The sequence below is a fragment of the Dipodomys spectabilis genome, unplaced genomic scaffold, assembly GCF_019054845.1.
Source record: "Dipodomys spectabilis isolate Male_0828 unplaced genomic scaffold, ASM1905484v1 ptg000250l, whole genome shotgun sequence".
Taxonomy (NCBI): Eukaryota; Metazoa; Chordata; class Mammalia; order Rodentia; family Heteromyidae; genus Dipodomys; species Dipodomys spectabilis.
The window spans coordinates 2,115,381-2,124,894 of record NW_024870927.1 but is presented as its reverse complement, the minus strand read 5'-3'; the positions used below and the strand labels follow the sequence as shown (position 1 = coordinate 2,124,894).

The following is a 9,514-nucleotide window of genomic DNA, read 5'->3' as shown; positions in this document are numbered from 1 at the left end:
CAAAAAAACACTTGTATCCCTACTTGGGGTTCAATTTCTTTAACATCATCTTATCTGAGTATATGCACATATCTTTTGAACTTTTCTGCTTATCCCAGACATATATTCATTATTGAAAATAAGGGAAATCATGGGACCTAGGTTTCTTTGGACTTGGCTTACATCATTCAATAAATTTTTTTCCAAGTCTTTCCATTTCCTAACAAATTGGGCGATGTCATTTTTTCTGATGGAAGCATAGAATTCCATTGTGTATATATACCACATTTTCTTGATCCATTCATCTAATGGGGGCATCTGGGTTGGTCCCATATCTTAGCTATCGTAAATAATGTTGCAATAACCATAGTTGTGCTGGTAGTTTTAGTATGATCTTGTTTATGATCATTTGGGTAAATCCCCAAAAGTGGGATTACTGTGTCATAGGGGAATTTTATGTGGAATCTTTTGAGGAACCTGCATACTGCTTTCCAAAGTAGATGAACAAGTTTACACTCCCACCAAGAATGCAGTACGGTTCCCTTGTGGCCACATACCTTTCAGCATCTGTTGTTGTAAAAATATGGAACGCTCCACAAATTTCCATGTCATCCTTGCGCAGGGGGCATGCTAATCTTCTCTGTATCGTTCCAATGTTAGAGTATGTGATGCTAAATTGAACACAGAACATTTTTTATATATAAAGTATAATTTTTAGTCATTTTATTAAACTAGACAATTCAATAAAAATTAAGTTCAAAAGAATTGTTGTGAAATTTTAGAATCATGTATGTCTTACATAAGCACACCTTTAAGAATAAAATCAAGATAGACATGCCAAAAACAAAATAATTCCAGATATTTGTAGTTCAAGAGATGTGTAGGAGGAGGAATTCAATTATTCTATACAAGGCACCTGTCAAAATGAACATTGCAGTAAGTGTTAAGGTTTTTTAAAAGTTTTAATGTTTTAAATATGGTTAATTTGGGGATTTTACTTATATATGCCAAAAATAGGACTGTTAGGCAGGTATAAAACTTTTCTATAAAGTATTTAAGATTTATGGTAGCAGACATTAAATACTAAGTATGTACATTTCAGAGTTTATGGAAACTTTATTAATGAGAATTTGCAAAGTCTTTGTGTAAAGAAGCAGATTGAAGAGTTAAGACTTTAACTACACAGTTTCTGTTAAATCTTTAGGGATTCCTTACTAATTTGTTAGCAAGGAATAAATGATGATATAAGCCATAATGTACACATGTATATTACTATTCACAAACATACATATACACATGTACACGTGCACACATGGACAAAGACACATAATTACAGCCAACACAAGTTTCACCAGTTGTTGAATATGCCTTAAATGGAATACTTGGAACAATATAAGTTGAAGATGTATTTGTCTCTAAGAGTTCTTTTACCAGTCCTCTTATCTCTTAAAACTGGTATTTTTAGAGAGCTTTGACTTACAAAATGCAGTACAAGTGATAGCAAGTCACTTGGAAATCTCAGTAAGTATAAGTCATATGGTGTCTCCCTGCTCCTCATGGAATGCAAATTCTTGTAGCCACACTCAACAACCAAAGTAGCAGGACAATACCCTGGTAAAAAGTAAAGTTATAAGGCTTCAAATGGCATCTTTACTTGAGCTCTTTTTCCAACAGCCAGCATGAATTCCTAGGCAGATGAGTTAGAAAACTGGACTCAGAAAACTGGACTCTACATAAACAGTTAACTAACCCATGTGATAATTCTATATGAGAAATGCTGACTGAGGTCTTGCTGATTTCCTGGCCAAGAAAATAAGAAAAAACGAAAGTATTTTTAATGTTTTAAAGTTTGAAAATAAATTGTAACCTGTCAATAAATGTGTAGAACACAATTATACCAACTGACAAAAAAATTATGGCATTTCATTTATGTGCTCTTGGACTTGGTCACTGATTTTAGATGTGTCTACACAAGTAGAATCAGCATAAATCAAGCCAGCATATGTTCATTTAAGATATAAGGAAAGGATACTGGTTAACCCATTGTAACAATGAGATGTACAAGACACTCTATCAGAGGATGGGTGAAGGGGGGAGGTGGGGAGGTGTGAAGGAAAGGGATGGTAGGGAAAAACAAAGGAGGAGGTAACAATGCTCAATAAGAAATGTATTCATTACCTTACTTATGTAACTGTAACCACTCTGTACAGTATTTATAATAAAATATATATTAAAAAGATACAAGGAAAAATTCTGTACTTATTTGAAGTTGTATTTGTCACTCAGTATAAGTAAGGTATTGGTTTTAGGACCACAGGCTTGTTACTTTGGATACTCAAAATCTTTACATGAACACAGTATATTATTTACATTAGAATCTGCCCACAAGTTAGTTCAGTATAATTGCTATGAGAATTTTTACTACATTCTATATTTGTAATGAAAACTAAAAGTATATGCACTATCAACAGATACAAATTTTTTCAGATAAATTTAGTATGCAGTTTGTGGATGGAATTTGGAGAGCAATTTTGAAAAACACAAATTTCGTCAAAAGACCTGTCTGCAAATTTAACAAGGAGCTAGTACAGTATCATTGAGTAGTATGGGACTCCAAGGAGAAGTACTTGAATTGAGAAAATATTAGAAAGTGTATCAACACAAGGACTTTTTAGAAATGCAGCTGCTATATTTCTCATGTAGAGCTTTCATAAGTTTGTGAAGCACAAATCAGAACCTCACTGAAGTGTAGATGGTTTTCCCTCAACTTTCTGTCATGATCAGTCATTATCAATCAACATATAGCTAATCTTGAATAATCATCTAATAAAATGTTGATGGAGTGTTTATATGTAGAAAACCTCGGAAGGCTAACTTTTTCCAATTAGGACAGTCTATATTCTGTGATCCAGCCGAGAGAAAATTAGGTAAGCATCCACTTACAACCTTCTGAATAATTCTGATTCTGCCCACATCACCTATCTATCCATACCTGTGCCTGAGTGAAATGATTTTAAAAGAATTTATCATTTAAATTTAAATTTAGGGTTCCGGGAAGATAGTAGAGGAGAAGCTGAAGTTAAACAAGCTCTCACATAGAAAGCAGTTTTAGTGCTCCAGTGAACAGTCCTAAGCCAGAGAATCTCACCAAGTGTGCCATCACAGTACAGAGAATTAGGCCAGAGAGAGAAAATCCAGGCAAGGAGACAAATCTTAGCACTTTTCAGTCATGGTTGCGGCTGTGGCAGGGGTGGTGGCGGCTGTAGCCGCCATACCTGCAACACAAGGAGTCTAGGACAAAGGCTCCAGATGCAGCAGGAGAGAGGATTCTACTCAAAACCAGCAAGAACTGACAAGGAGCAGACATCTTCATCCTTCAGATCCCAGACCAGAGAAGACCCAGGAAACAGACTCCTGTGTGAGTAGAAGCCTGACTTCCTCACTCCTTCTCAGGGAGCACAGAAGGGAAGGTCACTCCTCCCTGCCCACTACCGGAGATCTTCATCTTTGATACTGGCAAAAGCCTGGCTGACCAACTAGCTCCAACTCAGTCCTTGGATGAAAACAAAAAGCCATTTAGCAGGTCACCGGAACCTAACCTGACCTGCCAGGCTCAGCTCCACCCAGGGAAATTTCACCCTGCCCAGGCCTGCACCAGCCCCAGGACTGGCTTTCTTCACTGGGTAAACAAAGCCAGAGGCTGCCCCCTCTCTACAGCAGCCAAGACAATCAATAGAAATTCAGTAACAAAAAACCCTGAGAATGGCTCCTGGCTGGGCTCTGTGACTGCCTCAGAAGCTAGCTCCTCAAGGAAAAGCTACTGTTTGCTGAAAGGCCTCAACTCTACCCAGAAGGTAGCCCCATCACAGCATCTCCAAACTAGAAGAAACAGCCATCACCTTCTTTTGTGATAATCAAAGCAGATCTCCCTCTTATTGAACTAGCCTGGGAGAAGGATGACAAAATCCTGGGTAAAGCAAAACATTTTTCTGCTTGCTCAAACAAACTGACTTAAGAAAACAACCAAGCTACAGGAAAATCAAACACCACAAGCAGACCAGAGATTCCAAAAAGAGACTGGTTATGGACAAAAGGAAGATACAGCATCTTCCCATCTCACCCCAAAAAAGCAAAGAACTCTTTTTTGGTACCTTTTATTAAAATTTTTTGAATATTTTTAACCTTTAACTTTAATTATTAACTTTTTTTCTTCCTCTTATAATTTTTATTTTAAGGGTATATGTGAGTGTGTGCTTTTTTTCATTTTTGTTTAGCTCTACTGAACTTTTGATCCTTTTTTTTCTTTCTTATTCTTTTCACTTTTTCTTCTCTTTCATTCTTCTTTGCATGATTTAATCACTGTTCTGCTCATTTTCAGATATACCTGTAGTCGATTATTAGACCTTATCCCCCATTGTATACACACTTGATCCAGAAATTTATTACTGAATTTAAAACCTCTTAGACTTAAATTCCCTAAGAGCCGTACTACCTCTATATACCTATATAAACTATAAGCATTTTTATTTTTAAATTTTTCACGTTTTTGTTTTACTATTTTTCCTTGTCTTTTTTTCTCTTTCTTTTTTCCCCAGTCTCTAATATCATTCTATTTCCTACTTTGAGATTAGGACTACGTTAGCTCTCCCTCTACCTTTCCACATCCCTCTATTCCTATTTATACCCACATCTCTCGCTAAACATAATAACTTCTGGTTTGCCAAATTCTTCTTTGCGGTTCGTAGCCTATTAATACATAGTTGTTTGATGTTGAAAAATATACCTGTTGAACTAGATTGTATCTGTAGACTTTTGACTGTGCAACTACAGACTTCATTGATGCTTGCCTTAAGATAGTTTTCTAGCACAAATCTGGAGTTACTCTCATCCCAAATGGGCAGAATAAGCCAGAAAAACACAAGAAAACTGGTAAGTCCGGGTATCTCAACTCCCACTCATGATAATCAGTGGACAGAACAGATAATGAATAATCCAGAGGAGAGCCCCCAAAAAGCTCTACAAACACTAATGGTAAACATGGTAAATAAAAAGATTGAAAATCTGCAAAGGACTCTGTGTGAGCATGATAGGGAGAGAGAGGAGGCAAACCAAAGATCAAAACAGGAAACTCATGAGCGTGAGGAAGCTACTCAATAAAGATAAAGGAATTGCATGAGCAGCTTGAGAACACTCAAAGAGAAATAAAAGAATTGTGTGAGCATGCTGAGATCAGTCAAATAGAACTACAGGAATTGCATGAACATGGGGACGCTAATCAAAGAGTAATACAGGAATTGAGAGATCAGGATGCGAATAGACAAAGATCAGTAGAGGCATTCATGGAATCCATAAACAGAAAGCAGAAAGAAGTCAGGGAATCCACAAAGGGAATGCTGAATGGATCCCAAAAGAAGGAATGGGAGTACAAGGAAACTATAACCAATCAACTAACTGATTTGAGAATAAACACTGAACACCAAATTAAGGAATTAGAATTTCATATGAGATATAAAGCAAAGATCCAACGAAGAATTTGAAGCCATAAAAGCCGACCAATTAGAGGGAAAAAAAGTAGAAAGTGTGGATAGTAGGATAGACCATGCAGAAGATGGAATCCTGAGGATAGAAGACAGCCTAGATATTATCGAGAAAGAATATACAACCATCCAAGACAAATCCACGAAATATGATAGATCTATTCAACATTCAACCCTAGGAAGGCAATATTAGAAGGCCTAATCTGAGGATAATGGGTGTAGCGGAGCACCTATAGCCAGAAGTCAATGGTCTAGAAAATTTGTTTTACAGGACCCTAGCAGAGAACTTCCCAAACATGCAAAAAGATAGGCCTATTCAGATACAAGAAGATTTTAGAACTCCCAATAGACCAGACCAGAACAGGACATCCCATTGTCACATTATAATACACACAGGATCAATTCAAACCAAGGAAAAGATCCTTAAAGTTGTCATGGATAAAAGATCAATCACCTATAAAGGAAAACCAATTAGAATCACCTCAGATTTCTCAGCAGAGACAATCAAAGCAAGAAGAGTCTAGAATGATGTAAGCCATGCCCTAAAGACAAACAAGTATCAACCAAGAATAATTTACCCAGCTATACTCTCCTTAATAATCGGAGGTGAAATAAAACCCTTCTATTGCAAAGAAAAATTGAAACAATATATCTCCACCAAACCAGCCCTACAAAAGTATCTTAAAGATGTTCTACACAGAGAAAACCTACAAGACCACAATAAAGGCAAAGAAACAGCACCCAAACTAAGAATCCAAGAACCATAAGAAGAACCCAGTTTTCCCAGCTCCCAAGAAGGTACATAAAATAGCAGGAACTCCCAAATACCACTCAGTTCTATCTCGCAACATTAACGGACTTAACTCTCCAATTAAGCGACAATATCTGTCTACTTGGATTAAAAAGCAAGATCCTTCTCTCTGCTGCCTTCAAAAATCACCTCTTGCCCACAAAAACAAGCACATTTTCAATTTTAAAGCTGGGAAAAATCTACCAAGCAAATGGCCCCCATAAACAGGAAGGAGTTGCAATCCTAATATCAGATAATATAGACTTTTAATTAAAATTAGTGAAAAGGTCGGGACATATTAATTAAGGGATCACTCCTTCAGGAGGATATTACAATTCTAAATATTTATTTGCCAAACAACAGAGCACCCAAGTTTATCCAAGAAACACTACTTTCCCTCAAATCCCACATAGATCCAAAGACATTAATTGTTGAGGACTTTAACACACAACTTTCCCCAGTAAATAGATGGACTTCGCAAAAACTCAACAGAGAAACTGCAGATATAAACAACTGCATAGACCAACTAGATTTAACAGACATCTACAGAATATTTCATCCAGCAGCATTAGACAATATGTTTTTCTCAGTAGCACATGGAACATTTTCCAAAATAGACCACATTTTAGGCCACAAAGCAAACTTGTCCAAATTCAGAAACATTGAAGTTATACCTTGCATTCTCTCAGACCACAAGGGAATAAAATTAGAACTCAACACCAAAAGCCACCAAAGAAAGTAATGTAACACATGGATCCTGAACAACACACTGCTGAATCACAAGTGGGTCATGGAAGAGATTAGAAAGGAAATTCAAATGTTCATGATATTCAAGAAAAATGACCACACAAATTACTAGCTCCCCTGGGACACAAAAAACATATTATTCAAAGGCACTTATTATAGCTCTGAGTTCTTACATCAACAAATTGGAGAGACCTGAAACAAATTTAATGAGACATCTGAGCCTCCTTGAAAAAGAGCAGCAAGATAAACACAATCCAGTAGATGGAAATAAATAATTAAAATTAAATGAATTGGAATGTTAAAAAAAAAGAATCAAGAAACCGAAGAGTTGATTCTTCGAAAAAATTAACAAAATTGACAGACCCTTAGCAAATCTTATCAGAAAAATAAAAGAACACACCCAAATAAACTTAGAGATGAGAATGTAAACATCATCACAGAACCAACTAAGATTTAGAACATTATAAGGGAATGCTTCTTAAGCCTTTATAATAATAAGTTGAGAACTTGGCAGAAATGGACCTTATCATAGCAAATACTGACATGCCAAAACTAAGCCAAGATGAGTCAAACTATCTTAAAAGGCCTATATCAAGCATTGAAATAGAAAGAGCAATAAGAGATCTCCCATCTAAGAAAAGCCAAGGACAAATGGTTTTACAGTGGAATTCTATAAGGCCTTCAAAGCAGACATCACACCAATACTCCTCCAACTCTTCAATGAAATTGAAAGAGAAAGCTCACTACCGAACACACTCTATGAAGCCATCATAACCCTCATCCCAAAACCAGGCAGGGACTCATCAAAGAAAGAGAACTATAGACCCATTTCTTTGATGAACATTGATGCAAAGTTTCTCAACAAAATTTTGGCCAATCAACTTCAACAATTCATCCAAAAAAATCATACACCACTATCAAACAGGATTCATTTCAGGGATGCAAAGCTGGTTTAATATGTGCAAATCAATTAATATAATTCATCACATCAACAGCAGCAAGGATAAGAACCACATGGATGTCTCAATAGATGCAGAAAAAGCATTCGACAAAATTAAACACACCTTTATGGTGAAGGTCCTGGAAAAATGAGGAATCCATGGAACATTCCTCAATAAAATAAAGGTTGTATATGAGAAACCTATAGCCAGCATTATATTTAATGGTGAAAAACTAAAGCTATTTCCTTTTAACTCAGGAATGAGACAAGGATGCCCACTCTCTCCACTTCTCTTCAATCTAGTATTGGAATGCCTATCTACAGCAATAAGACAAGATGCAAATATAAGAGGGATCCAAATAGGGAAAGAAATAAAACTCTCCCTCTTTGCAGATGACATGATCTTGCATTTAAAGAATCGCACAGAGTCCACTCCAAAATTACTCAAGCTGATTCAAAACTTTGGCAAAGTAGCAGCGTATAAAATTAACCCTTAAAAATCAATGGCTTTTCTGTATGCCAACATTGAGAGAAGTGTGGCTGAAATTAGGAAAGCAACTCCATTTTTAATAGCCCCACAAAAAATAATATACATAAGAATTAACCAAAGAAGTGAAGGTCCTCTATGATGAAAAATTTAAAAAACTGAAAACAGAAATCAAAACTGAACTTAGAAAGTTCACTTAGAAAGTGGCAAAAACTCCCATGCTCCTGGATTGGAAAGATCAACATCGTGAAAATGGCAATACTTCCCAAGGCTATCTACAAATTCAATGCGATACTTATCAATATTCCAACCTCATTCTTGAAGGAAATTGAAGAGGCAATCAAAAAATTCATATGGAACAATAAAAGACCCTGAATAGCAAAAATGATCCTTAACACAAAGAACAGTGCTGGAAGAATATCAATACCAAATTCAAATTCAACTACAAAGCCATAGTAATCAAAACACCTTGGTACTGTCACAAAAACAGACCTCAGGACCAATGGAATAGAATTGAAAACCGGGAAATGAACCTACAGACCTATAGGCATCTAATCTTTGATGAGGGAGCTAAAAATTAGAATGGAAGAAAGACTCCCTGTTCAGTAAATGTTGCTGGCAAAATTGGTTAACAACTTGTAGAACACTAGAGCTAGATCCTTATATATCACCCTGCACCCGAATCAACTCCAAATGGATCAAAGACCATGGAGTCAAAGCAGACACTCAGAAAACATTACAGGATGGAATACGAGAAACCTTGGTCTTGTTGGCACAGGCCAAAATTTTCTTAATAGAGACCCAGAAACACAACAAATCAAAGAAAGGCTGGACAAATGGTATTGCAAGGAGTTGCAGAGCTTCTGCATGGCAAAGGACACAGCTAGCAAGATTAATAGAAAGCCCACGGATTGGGAGAAGATCTTCAATAGCCATAAAATAGACAAGGGTCTCATATCTAAAATATAACTGGAACTGAAAAATTTAAATCCTCCAACAAATCCTGAAAGAAACAACTGCCCAATAAATAAGTG

At 36.4% G+C, this 9,514-nt stretch overlaps 1 non-coding gene across 1 annotated transcript; it reads right to left on the bottom strand.

Moving 5' to 3' along the window:
• Positions 1-556: 556 nt before the first annotated feature.
• On the bottom strand, positions 557-663 carry LOC122124864. Its single transcript, XR_006150674.1, has one exon. It is a non-coding gene; the product is annotated as a U6 spliceosomal RNA (small nuclear RNA).
• Positions 664-9,514: the final 8,851 nt, after the last annotated feature.